Source organism: Muscardinus avellanarius, assembly GCF_963383645.1.
Source record: "Muscardinus avellanarius genome assembly, chromosome: 8".
NCBI lineage: Eukaryota > Metazoa > Chordata > Mammalia > Rodentia > Gliridae > Muscardinus > Muscardinus avellanarius.
In genome coordinates, this window is record NC_137794.1 from 65,862,625 (window position 1) to 65,875,069 (window position 12,445).

Below are 12,445 nucleotides of genomic sequence, written 5' to 3' on the forward strand. Positions count from 1 at the left end.
ATAACATTAGATAACATCAAGTTATTTTAGGCTACCTTTCTGTGCAAGGATTAAGAGAGGACTTCATTACCATGCTAGTTGAAGTGGCCTGTTTGGGAAATTCTATTGTTATATCTCTAAACTTTATCTCTTAAATAGATCAGTCAGATAAACAGCTAAGTTTCAGGTAGAGACCTGGTGATGTGGAAAGTTAGTGTGAGTGACTCCATTTTGATTTTTGGCCTGGTTTGCTGGGGCCCAGTGTAGGTGCTTAGTCCAAAGCAATTACCTCTTGTAATTTTTTTTTTTTTTTTTTACAAGACAAACAGCATAGGACTTTATTCACTAAAATGCCAAAGTTGCAAAATCAGGGCTTCCCTCGGAGTCATCCTGCCTCTGAGTTTGTGGACATTCATGGAGCAGAGGTGTTGGAAGCAACATGGAAGCTGTAAGGGTTTAAAGTCAGGCGCCTTCTAGCACCAGTCTAAGGGGCGTCCTTCCCCATTGGAGGCTGAGTCCAGCACTTCAGGGGCGAGGCCTCTTCTCACTGCACTGATGAAGTCTCTGCTCTAACTGGCCACTGGAGCCATGGTCTCCTGGCACAGCCTGGCCAGAAGCTCAGCCATCTGCAGAAGGGAGTTCACACCTTCTGTTACTTTAATATGAGTATATCCAATTTCCTTCATAAACTCCAGTTTCAAGTACTCGGCCATTTGGAAGGTTTTGCACACTCGAAAAATGTTTCCGATGACATCTTCTGGTGAGTAGCCCAGATGGCGCAGGTGAACATGAATCTTGTAGGCCTCATCGATGTTGTTGTTCACACAGTGCTGGATCATCTCCTTCACCAGCAGCGGGTGGGGCTCATCCAGACCTTGAACACAGTCTCACTGTTGATAAAGCCAAATCCCAAGAAGGTGGACCGCAGGTTGTTCAGGGCCTGCCTCATGTCTCCCTGGGCAGTGAAGATAATGGCTTCCAGGCCATCGTCCATGTACGGCACTTTCTCCTTCTCGATGACATTCATAAGGCGTGCGAGGACCTGGGCGTCTGTAAGCTTGGTGTAGTGGAGCACCGCACACCGGGACTGGATGGGCTCTATGATTTTGTCTGAGGCATTACAGGCAAGGGAGAAGTGGGTGGTTTTGGAGTAGATCTCCATGGTTCTCATCAAGGCCTGCTGGGCTCTATCAGTCATGCTGTCTGCCTCGTCCAGGATGATGATTTTGTGTCGACCTTTGGGAAGGGTGACTTTCTGTTGGGCAAACATCTTCATTTTATTCCTCACAACATCGATGCCCCTGTCGTTTGAAGCACTGAGTTCCAGTACAGCATCCTTCAGCGCAGGGCCCAGCAGTGCTCGTGCCAAACACAGGATGCTGGTAGTTTTACCAGTTCCTGGGGGTCCAGCGATGATAATACTGGGCATGTTCCCTTCTTTGGTAAACACCTCCAGCCTGCTCACAATGTCTTCATTCCCAATGATTTCATTCAGCTTTACTGGTCTGTATTTTTCAACCACGGTAGTTCGTAGCGGCCGGAACTGCCTGAAGCCTTGCTGGTGGCAGGAGCAGGGTCCTCAGCCCCAGGTTCCCCTACGTTACCATTACTGGTCTGGACCTCCATTCTCATGCCGGCTCTTCCTGCTGCCTTGGACCCCCCCACACACAAACACACCTCTTGTAATTAAAAAAAAAAAAAAAAACGATTTAGGTTGTTTTTACCTCTTGGTGATGGTGAATAGTGCAGCAGTGATCATGGAAAGCAGATATCTCTTCAAGAGATATCTGAAGAGATATCCAGATGTTGAGGCTGTTCGAGATGTACCCATAAGATAGCTGAATCAGATGATAATTCTATATCTAGTTTTTTTGAGAGGCCTCCTATTGGACATCTTCTTTTTCTATACTTACTCCCTGAGTGTTCTGGTGTTTGCCATGAAATACCACCCGTATTCTGATAATGTGTACACTTAACACATCTAACTTGGAACTCTTTTATGGAGCCCAGGCTTGGATAGGAAATGGCTTATGGAACACTTCCACCTCGATATCTGTAACGGGTCGAATTACAGCACTCTAGACACATCCACATCCTAATCCCTGCAGCCTATGTATGTTATCTTAAAGGACAAAGACTTGAGCTTGGGAGATTATCCTGATTTATCTAAGTGAATCAAAAATGCAATGAAGTGGAGCTGAGTGTGGTGGAGCAGGACTGTAATCCCAGTACTTGGGAGCCTGAGACAGGAGGATTGCAGGTTCCTGGCCAGCCAAAGCAACTTAGCAAGACCCTGTTTCAAAATAAAAATTAAAAAGAGCTGGGGGTGTAGTTTGAAGGTCGAATGCCCCTGGGTTCAACCCATACTACCATTAATTAATTAATTAATTAATTAAAATAGGGATGCTACATGGAATTTTAAGACACAGAAGACAAGATGTCAGTGTGGCCATAGAGACAGATTGGCATGATGTAGTCACAAGCCAAGGAATACTGGCAGGTCCGAGATGCAGAAGCCAAGAATGGATTCTCCCCAAAGCTCCTGAAGGAAGTGCAGCCCAGCCAGGGAAATTGATTTCAGCCCAGGGAAAGTGATCTTGAACTTCTGGCCTCTAGAATTATGAAATAATTTGAAAGTGATCTTGAACTTCTGGCCTCTAGAATTATGAAATAATTTTTTTGGTGGTACTCGGGTTCCTGGAAACCCTTCTACTTCTGGGCTACACTCCCGGACCTATTTTTATACTTTTTATTTGGAAACAGGGTCTCCTAAGCCAGTGCGCTGGCTTCGAACCTGCGTGATCCTCCTGTCTCCACCTCCCAAGCACGGGGATTACAAGCGTGTGCCACCATGCCCGGCCTATTTTTTGTTATTTTAAGCCATCAAGTTTCTGGCAATGTATTATTACAGTCATGGAAAAATGAATAAACCTCCAGTGGGCATTTCACACAGTGCTCACCAAGAACGAAGCTCCCTGCCAACCTGTTTTTCTAGTCCTCCTTGTCCCAGGAGAATGAAAATCTATTCTTCCAAGTTGCTCAGGCCCAAACTCTAGAACCATCCATAATCCCTCTATTCACCTCTTACTTGACATTCTTCTGCGGGAATCCTGCTTGCCTTACTTTCAGAATGTATCCAGAATGTCCACTGCAGCCACCACCATCCCGCCCAAATCTCTTACTTAGATTATTGCAACAGCCTCTTCACTGGTGTCTCCACATCCTCCAGTGCCTCTAACAGATCGACCACAGAGCAGAGGTCTGTGCTATGGCTTCTGCCACCCTTGAGGCAGAAGCCCAGGTTTGTTACAACTGCAAGTTCCACTATCTTCATCTGATGGTCCTTACCCTCTCTCGTCACACCTCAGCCACAACTGGCCTGCTTCCTGTTTGTTGAATACACTGAGCAGACTCCTGCCCAGGGCCTTTGATCTTCTGGATCCCTCCACCAGGCACGCTTTCTCTCGGATATCTAATATTTGCTCCTTTACCTCCTCCAGATTTATTTTATCTTAATTATTTTAGTACTCGGGATTAAACCCAGAGTCCATCTACATCTGAGCTACGCACCCAGACCTATTTTATTTTTATTTTGAAACAGGTCCTTGCTAAGTTGATGAGGCTGGCCTCAAACTTGCAATTCTAATCCTCCTGTCCCAAGTTCCCAAGTACTGGGGTCATAGGCATGTGCCACCATACCTGGCTCTGCTTGGATTTCCTCTTTAGCATTTATAAGTACTTGGCATACTATAGATTTTACTTATTCTGTTGGTTATCTTTCTCTCTCTCACTTCAATTTCTATGAAGACATGGACTTATATTAGTTTTATGTATTGCCATGTTCCCAATGCCTAAAACAGTACCAAACACATTGGTGCTCAAAAATACTTGTTGGCTGACTGAATTTCTTAATTTCTTTTTGGCTAGGAGAAGAGTTTCCCCCTCAAACTCTTACTCCCAAAACCTGTGCCACTCACGTACATTTTAGTTAATTAGATATCATTGATGATCTAATACCCCAGAGAGGACCATATTGATTAAGCAGAGACTTCTTTGCCCAAAGTGAAAAAAGAATGATAATTCTTGAATTTTCTGTTACCTTGTCCACTCTACCATTAGCTGTTCAATCTTTCATTCCTATATCTTTAATTTCTCCTAAAGTTCTCCTGCTCCTTTGAGTTTTCTGGTGGCTATGCAAATACTAATTCATTTAAATTATGGGAAAGCTAGACATGCTGAAGAGAAATTGATGAAAATCTGGGGTCATTTTGCTTTTAGAGTTTCAGTATTAGGAACAATACAATAATATGAAACACTTTCCCTGTGAGCCACATCTGGCCAGGTGTGGGAAGTCATTCAGCACCTTCTGAGTAGAAGTAACAGCAAACACCTCACTCATCACCCTTGCTGACTCTGGGGTCCCATGCTTGGCACCGAAGCTAAGTCATGAAATGCTTCAGCATGATAACAATTTCTAAGCTAAAACTTATTAGGTCAGCCGGGCAAGTTGCTCATGCTTGTACTCCCCGCACTTGGGAGGCTGAGACAGGAGGACTGTGCAGGTTCAAAGCCAACCTCAGCTACTTAGTGAGGCTCTCAGCAACTTAGTGAGACCTTGTTTCCTAATAAAATATAAAATAGGTCTGGGAGTATGGCCGGGAAGTAGAAAGTCCCTGGTTCCACCCCCAGTACCACCAAAAAAAAAAAAAAACTTATTAGGTCAGAAACTGTGACACTTACTCCAGACACTGCCACCTGGAGTAGGAAAGCAACTTGACCATTGTGAGATCCCATTGGTCTGTGTGCTATGGAACATGTTAAACCCCGTACAAACCGTCAACTAGTCTTGTCTTCATAATTCTTCTATGAGGTCGGGATCCTTATTAACCTCATTTTTAAAAAATGAAACAAAGGCACGCAAAGAGATTGTCAAAGATCAGCCATTTTCCTTAAGCTAGGGCCGCTTTAATGAAGAACTATAAATTGGGTAGTTTAAACAACAGAAATTTCTTGTCTCAGTTCTGGAGACCAGAAGTCTGAAATAAAGGTGTCTATAGGACCACACTCCCTCCAAAGATCCTAGGAATAGATAGATTAGTTCTGGGCCCCTCATAGCTTTTGGAGGTTTCTAGGATTGGGCCAGCATAACTCCAGGCTTCACAGAGATTTTCCTTGTGTGCTTATGTCTGTGTCCAAGTTTATTTTTTTTATAAGGACACCAATTGTATTGGATTAAAGACCCATCCTGCTCTAGTATGATCTCATCTTAACTAATAGCATCTGCAATGGCCTTAAATTTCCAAATTAGTCGTATTCTGAGTTTAGGACTTCAACACATGAAACTTGGTGTACATAATTCCACCCATAAAAGATACCATCAGATACTAAGCGGCTGAGCCAGGACTTACAGACCTGGCTCTGTCCTGTTGACCCCACACGGTGCTGTGTCCCATGCATGGACAGAGGGCAGTGAGAATGTGGATAGTGAAGCATGGGCTGGGTACTAATACTTGGCTGTGTAGCTGTAGGTCTCACCATTATGTGGTGCTCAAAGTATTTATTTACTTTCATTTTCCACCTTCATGAAAAGGAAATAACTGCAGAACAAAACAAAACACTAGAACAATAGAACTGTGGCAGATGTTTCACAGGTTTTATAATGAATTTCATGTGCTCTTCAATTGTATTTTGGACAGTTTTGATGGTTTTCCTCTGGGATTTTAGGATTTATATTAAGACATGATGAAGTAAGTAATGGGAGTCAGTGGGCATGACTCCCCCTATCCTAGGGCTGACTGGCAAGCTAATGACGTATTTTTGCATTTATTAATCAGTAAATAATGATCAAGCCCTCTGTGGTGCCTGGTGGCATGCTGGGCACAGAAATAACTTGTGACCGTGTCAGACATGACCTGACCTCTCCAACTTCAAGCTCACAGTCTTACACTAAAGATCACAAGAGTGACAGATGCTCTCTGAGGGGCAGCAGCCTAGGGGGCCCACTATTGAAAACCGCACAAGAAGAGTGGTTGAAATGAACTGACTTTGAATAACGATGAGTACCCATTACAATCAGGAAAAGCCCCGAACACAGCTTCCTATCTTAGAAGAAACAGTCCTTCAAGTACACGTGGATGGCAGTTAGGCCACTTTCCTGTTATAGACAGCAAAGAGAAATGGGGGGCGGTGAGTGAGGTAAAATCAAGATGGCCTCTTTCCTATGCACCTTCTATCGAGATGAGATTTCTCCATGGTGTCTCTCACGTCCCTGTCCCTCAACCTATGAGCTCATTGGTGTCACGGGCCAACCTGGGAAACAGTCTATGAACAGTTAGCAGCTCCTTATATGGGAATACCTACAGTCTGTCTCTTCTCGGGGCAAAATTTATCTTTACATCAGACTCCACCTACCCTAAATGGCTCTTTCCTTCCTACTTTCCCCTTCTGCCATTTTCCATCAGAGTTCTTGTGGTGTAGAAAACACACTTAGAACAGCTCTTAGTTGTTGGAGAAGCCAGGACCCTGATGAGAGGGCCAGAGGCAGCCTCTCAGCCTGGAGAGAATGACGGGCACCTACCTGCAGTCAGAGGAGGCCCACGCCTGTGTGAGGACACAAGAGGAATTGGAGCACCTCATGGTTCAGGCCACCCGTCACAAACTGGTGGTCACTTATGGCTGGATGACAAGGAGGAAGAAGTGTCTCTCAGAACCCAACAGATGCCATCTAGCATGTGTTCTACCTTAGCGGTATGGAACATGCATCTAGTTCTCATTCTTCTGTGCTGATTTAGTTGGTTCTCCCACAGATGCTCAGTGTAAGAATTCTTCCACAAGCTAGGCATTGGTGGTGCACACCTGTAATCCCAGTACTTGGAAGATTGAGACAGGAGGATCGCAGGTTTGAGGCTAGCCTTGGCTATTTAGTGGGACTGCAATGATCCAGTGAGACCCTATACAAAGAGCTAGAGGTGTAGTTCAGAGGTGGAATGCCCCTGGATCCAATCCCAAGTACCACATACATACACACAAAAAAATATTCCCGGGCATCACACTGAAGATGGTTGTCTGGATAAAATTGATTCTACCTAAAAATTCAAATCCATTTGGTAACCGGGGTAAGAAAACCACACTCCTTCCAGAATGGCGCTTCGGCAAGGTTTGTTTCATTCCGAATCTATGACAGACTCAATGTTTCCAATTGCAAACAAAGACTGTGTCTTGATGACTTCTTTAAACCCCCCATAAAACCAAACACAATGTACCTCCTGTATATGGTAGACATTACATGATTTTTTGTTGTTGTTGTTGAATTAAACTGCATGTTTTAACATTGCCAAGGCACCCAGCATATTTTCTGGTGGGGATTTTCAGACACCCTGTTCCATCTTGCCCGATAAGGCTACCATGCTCTATGAATTCTGATGCCTAACCACATCCTGTTGTGCACGGGTACTTGTAGTCAAGTCCTTTGCAAAAGCTGTCAACTCTACTAAAGTCTGTGAAGTGATAAAAGATTCCCCATGATAACATTCTATCATTACCTCCAGAGTAGAAGGCCTATTGTTGCTATTGTTTGAAAATCAGGTATAAGCTGAGATTGTCCTTGTGGAATATTGAAGAGGGCAGATTTCATAAGTGGCATTTATAAAAAAAAAAGTCTCAGGTTCCAATTGGTCTTTAAACAGAATTTCTCATTTTGAGAGGCAAGATACACAGAGCAACTGACCCCAGTAAAAGGAGGCTGCTGTGGCTCAAGGCATAGATTTAAATTCTTAGTGAAATGGCCAAAGGACTGCCATCCTAGGGGTGGGAGCTTTAAACATCAGGTGTCTCAGTTGTGAATTCTCAGGTGGAGAGTGATTACTGACCTCCAGGAGGCAAAACCAGGAGAACCCGGCTTCAGTTTGCCTCTGCTTCCTCCTTCCTCTTCCTCAGTCCCTTCTCTAGTCCACACAACCTTCAGAACACACTCAAGTACAGTCTTGTGAGGCCAAAGATTCCTGGGATACCTACCTAGGTACTTAAGCTACAGAAACTTGGACAGAATAATGGGTTTGGGATTTGAACCCCATAAATACATCTGAAAGTCTTCACTGCCATTGCCTTTCTTTATATTGGTCAAATACAATGCAAAAACCAACTAATACAATTAGGAAGTAAAGAACCCAGAGAAGCGTCAGGCTTCTACAGTGTTAAATGATGATTCAGTCAAGTGGCACCAAAAAAAAAAAAAAAAAAAAAAGACTTGCATGAAAGGTTCAGCCTCTTTCTGCTTGAGTCTCACACTGTGGGAAGGGGGAGTAGAAGAAATGTTTTGCTCTTCTTAACATCTCTGAGGTTGAGAGCAGTTCAGACAAGTTTAAATAGGAAGAAATTGAAGAGATCTACAGCAAGAATTAGTCTACAGCCTATTGTGTGCAGCCTCCTCCATTCTCCAGATCCTTTTTAGATAACTCCCCCTGCTGGTCCTTTTCGTAGACTACGGGTTCATTAAGACAGGAACCTTGGCCCCAGTAGGTTGTCTTGTTATGTCCAAATGATTAAGGTTGGGCTCATATACAAAGGGGCAGTTGCCACAGGACTGGTAAAAGGGTCAGATAAATAAGTCTTGTTTTATGTACAGATAGAAAACAGAAAAAGCAATAGGAGAAAGACAAGATGCTCAAAGTTCTTTAATCCAGAAAGGTTTCTCAAGCAATCTCCTCTGCTGAAGACTTTGATAGATAGCATCTTCCCTGGACCCGCATATCCTTCATCTGTCCAGGGTTTATCTTCGTCTGTTTAAGATTCACAAACCAGCTAATTTACTTTCTGTATAAAGATGTTCTACATGTTCCGTGTCTTTGGCACCATCGAGATAAACAGGACATACTACTAGAAAGTACTTAAGGGTTGGAAGGCACAAAGGATGGTAGTATTTCAGACTCAGCTTGGACTTTCCTTTAAAGAAGGGGCCTGTTCAGCAGGGACCTAGCAGGCTTTTGGGTGAACCTGTTCCCCGAGATTCCACATCCTTTCTGGCAGCTCTCCTGGAAGTATTCCTGGGCAGGAAGAGAATTCACCCATAGCAGAGCTCTTCTCTCTTCTGCTCATCATTTCTCTGTTATTCAGCAATAGAATGGCAGGCGCATCATGTCCCAAGGTTCAGTTACCTCCCAACTTATCTTCCAATGTCTTCAAGTCTTCAAACAGATTCAGGGAGTTGAAATCACTGTCTTTGACAAGGTTAGACCTCCATCCACTCATCATCTCAGAGTGAATCTGCAAAGATGTGAATGTCCTAATGGTGTTTTGACACAACGTGACACTCAGGACCCCATGATTCAGTAAAGGCTGTGTCCTGGATCTGGGACAATATGCTCATTTTAAATTATTCACACATGCATGCATTTAACACATAGTTTTGGGATACCTACTGTGCTGTGAGACTTTAATTAGAGGCTTCTGACATAATCGTCCTCTTCAGGCTTCTGTGATATGGCCCCACCCCACCTACCTACTCTGCCTTCCCACTCAGGCATAACTTGGTGTTACTGGGTAGTACGCGGGGGAGGTGTAAAGCGAATCACTCTCCACCAGCATGCGGTGTTTGCTGTCAGCCTGGCCTCCCATCTGTAATGCCCCTGCCCCTCATCATCACAGCGGCCCTCACTATGGCTACAGAAAATCCCCAACAAATGATTGGCTCATTGCTGGACCTGCAAAGCCATCATCTTTTGAGCATCCAGGGGATCATCAATAAGGAATATTCTGAACCACATCTTGAGAAAAGGAGGAATCTAGGACAGTTTCTGCTTTGAAATTGGGACTGAAGCTCATTCAATAAGCTGCCAGCACTCTGGAGCCATTTTGTTGGCTGAAGCTGGCTAGTGAAGCGTGAAGAAGCGTGCGTTCTTTCTCTTGGGCAAGTGCCTCCTGGAGGCTGTGCACAGGCCTCAAGTGCGCTGTTGGCACTCTACGTCCTCCTCCTCTGACCTCGCCGTGATTTCTGTTGGCCTGTCCTTTTCCCCAGACTGGAATAAACCTCCTTTCTTTCCAGTAAGTCTTGTTCATCTCAGGGTCTTCTGGTTCCTATTACCACCTTCCCCCCCTTCCCCAGAGATAACTTGAAATCCCAGCAATATCAAATTATCTTTCTCTAAAGTGCTTATGCAGTGACTTTCTGCACAGTGCTGGGCAAACAGAGCAAGGTCCACCCCTCTGAGAGTGCTGTCCCGCAAACCCCCGCATGGATGGTATGTTCAGGTCTCTGGGTTACTAAGTAAATTTCTTTTCCCTTTACTCTTTCTTTTGTATTGTCTCTTTCTTTGTCTAAAAATGGCAATAAGGTAACCTGCTTCACAGAGTTGTTTAGAGAATAAATGAAATAATTTATCCAGAAGCACTTTGACAGCTATAAAAATCTCATGTACACATGCTTGGTATTATTTCTGTCACCTGGCATGATGCCTAGAATGCTGGGTGCTTGGTGATATTGTGTTGGAAGAATGAGTGAATGAAATTAAAAAAAAAAACAACATAGTATCTGCACGCTGCTTAGAATCGAGTTGAAAAGAGGCCCTGCACACTCGTGAGATGCCCTGAAAATGAAGGATAGGCATACCTCACTTACCGAGAGCCCCTTTTTGGGTAAGAGCAATTATTTGGAATATAGTTGAAAAGCAGTGGCCCCCACCCTGAGCAGCTCAGAGAAAAAAATGTCTCCAAGCTCAGAGAAAAAATGTCTCCAAACACATGGACTAAAGTGCGTGCAATGTATTCATTAAGAATTCATTAACAGTATCTATCTATTCTGAGGATTTTATTCATCCTTCCAACAAAAAAACACTTCTCTCAGCTCCTAACCTCACAACAATGTTTTGAGCAAAATGGAAGGCGGAAGCCAATTGCTAAAGAGGCCCTATTAATCACGGACCCTGGAGGCAGCCTAGGAGAAAAGCTAAGGTTTTAAAAATAATGACCACTGTGATCAAGTAACATCTAAAGTGAATTTGGTATCTTCGGAAATCATTCCTGTTAAATAACACATTTTGGAAATGTTAAAAAGAAAAAAGGTTTGCACATGTAAAATGGTAATGCCAGAGAAGTCAGAAGAACTTGAGTGGCATGTGGCGTGGCTGAGCCAGGGAGACATGGCGCTGTCTATGCGTAATTTGTGCGCTGGGGAATCAAGTCACGGCTTCTCACAGGGGGCATCTTCTCCTGGAGGGCAGGTGTGAGCAGTAACAAACCCCCTCCCCAGGCAGCAGTCTTTTCTCTGTACTCAGCAATATTCTAAGTTGCTTTTTTTTTTTTTTTTTTTTTTTTTTGGTATGGGGATTGAACCCAGGGATGTTGTGCTTCTGAGCTATACCTTTATGCCTTTTTATTTTTTTAAAAACATTATTTTAAATTGCAGAGGCCTCACTAAATGGCTGAAGCTGGCCTCCAACCTCCAATCCTCTGTGTCAACCTCCCAAGTACTGAGATTACAGGTGTGTGCCACCATATTTGGCCTGTTTTGTCTGTATTAATGGGTTAAATCCTCACAACCACACATCAAGTAGCCTTATTCCTATCATCCTTTTACTAATGAGAAAAGGGAGACATAAAGAAGACATACAGGAGACAAAAAGGACACATAACTTGCTCAAGGCCATACATACAGGTGGAGGTGAATCTATGCTACTATCATGGTGTTAATTGCTTGCCCAGGTTTTAAAAGACAAGAATAATATCTATTGGTAAGAAGAACAGGGGTGACTATGTAATTATGATTTCATAAAGCTCTTGTTCTGGGGATGGTGTGTGTGTGTGTGTGTGTGTGTGTGTGTGTGTGTGTGTGTGTGTGTTGTGTTGACATGTGATATATCATTTTCTTCCTGAGAGTCCCAGTCAAGAGACTTTGAGTCCCTCCCTTTCTAGTTTGACGCTCCAGCAGAACAAAGCAGGCCAGAGCGGCCAACTATTATCAGATTTGCCGTCTCATTGCTGCATAGTCTCTGTTTGCTCCACGGACACCCTCTGACCCAATAGTTCCATCTGTGTTGCCCGTTCTTGTTTCCAAAGGGAGGACCCAAGTCTGGCCGATTTGCTTGGGAAGCAGCCAGGTGTGGGCACATTCTCAAGGCATTCTTTCTGGGTGCTGTGTGAATACACGCAAGGCCACTCATAATAACCCAGCACCCACAGAGGCCCTTCTGTGTTAAGGGCCCTGCGTTAGGCTACTTGGGATCTGGAATTTTTGGTTTAACAAATTTATGTCTGATGTAAATTTTGAAATGGCAGAAAGAAAATTTGTTTTGAAAGGAGAGAAAGAAAACAAGAGTCCTTCTCCTGTAAATCTGTGGCTTGACGAGCCTCAGTTGGAGGGTTGGCTTTGGCTCTGTTTTCATTTCCAGTGGGTATGCTTTGAGTTGGCACACAAATTCAATGTGTGAATGGTGTGGGAGTTGAGAAAGTTGCATTGCTATTTCTCTTTTTAAAA

General features: G+C 43.9%; 1 pseudogene across 1 annotated transcript; it reads right to left on the bottom strand.

Annotated features, from left to right (window-relative positions):
* Positions 1-548: 548 nt before the first annotated feature.
* LOC308265897 (replication factor C subunit 2-like) lies at positions 549-1,605 on the bottom strand (annotated as a pseudogene). The gene has a single exon. The product of its transcript is annotated as a replication factor C subunit 2-like (transcript).
* Positions 1,606-12,445: the final 10,840 nt, after the last annotated feature.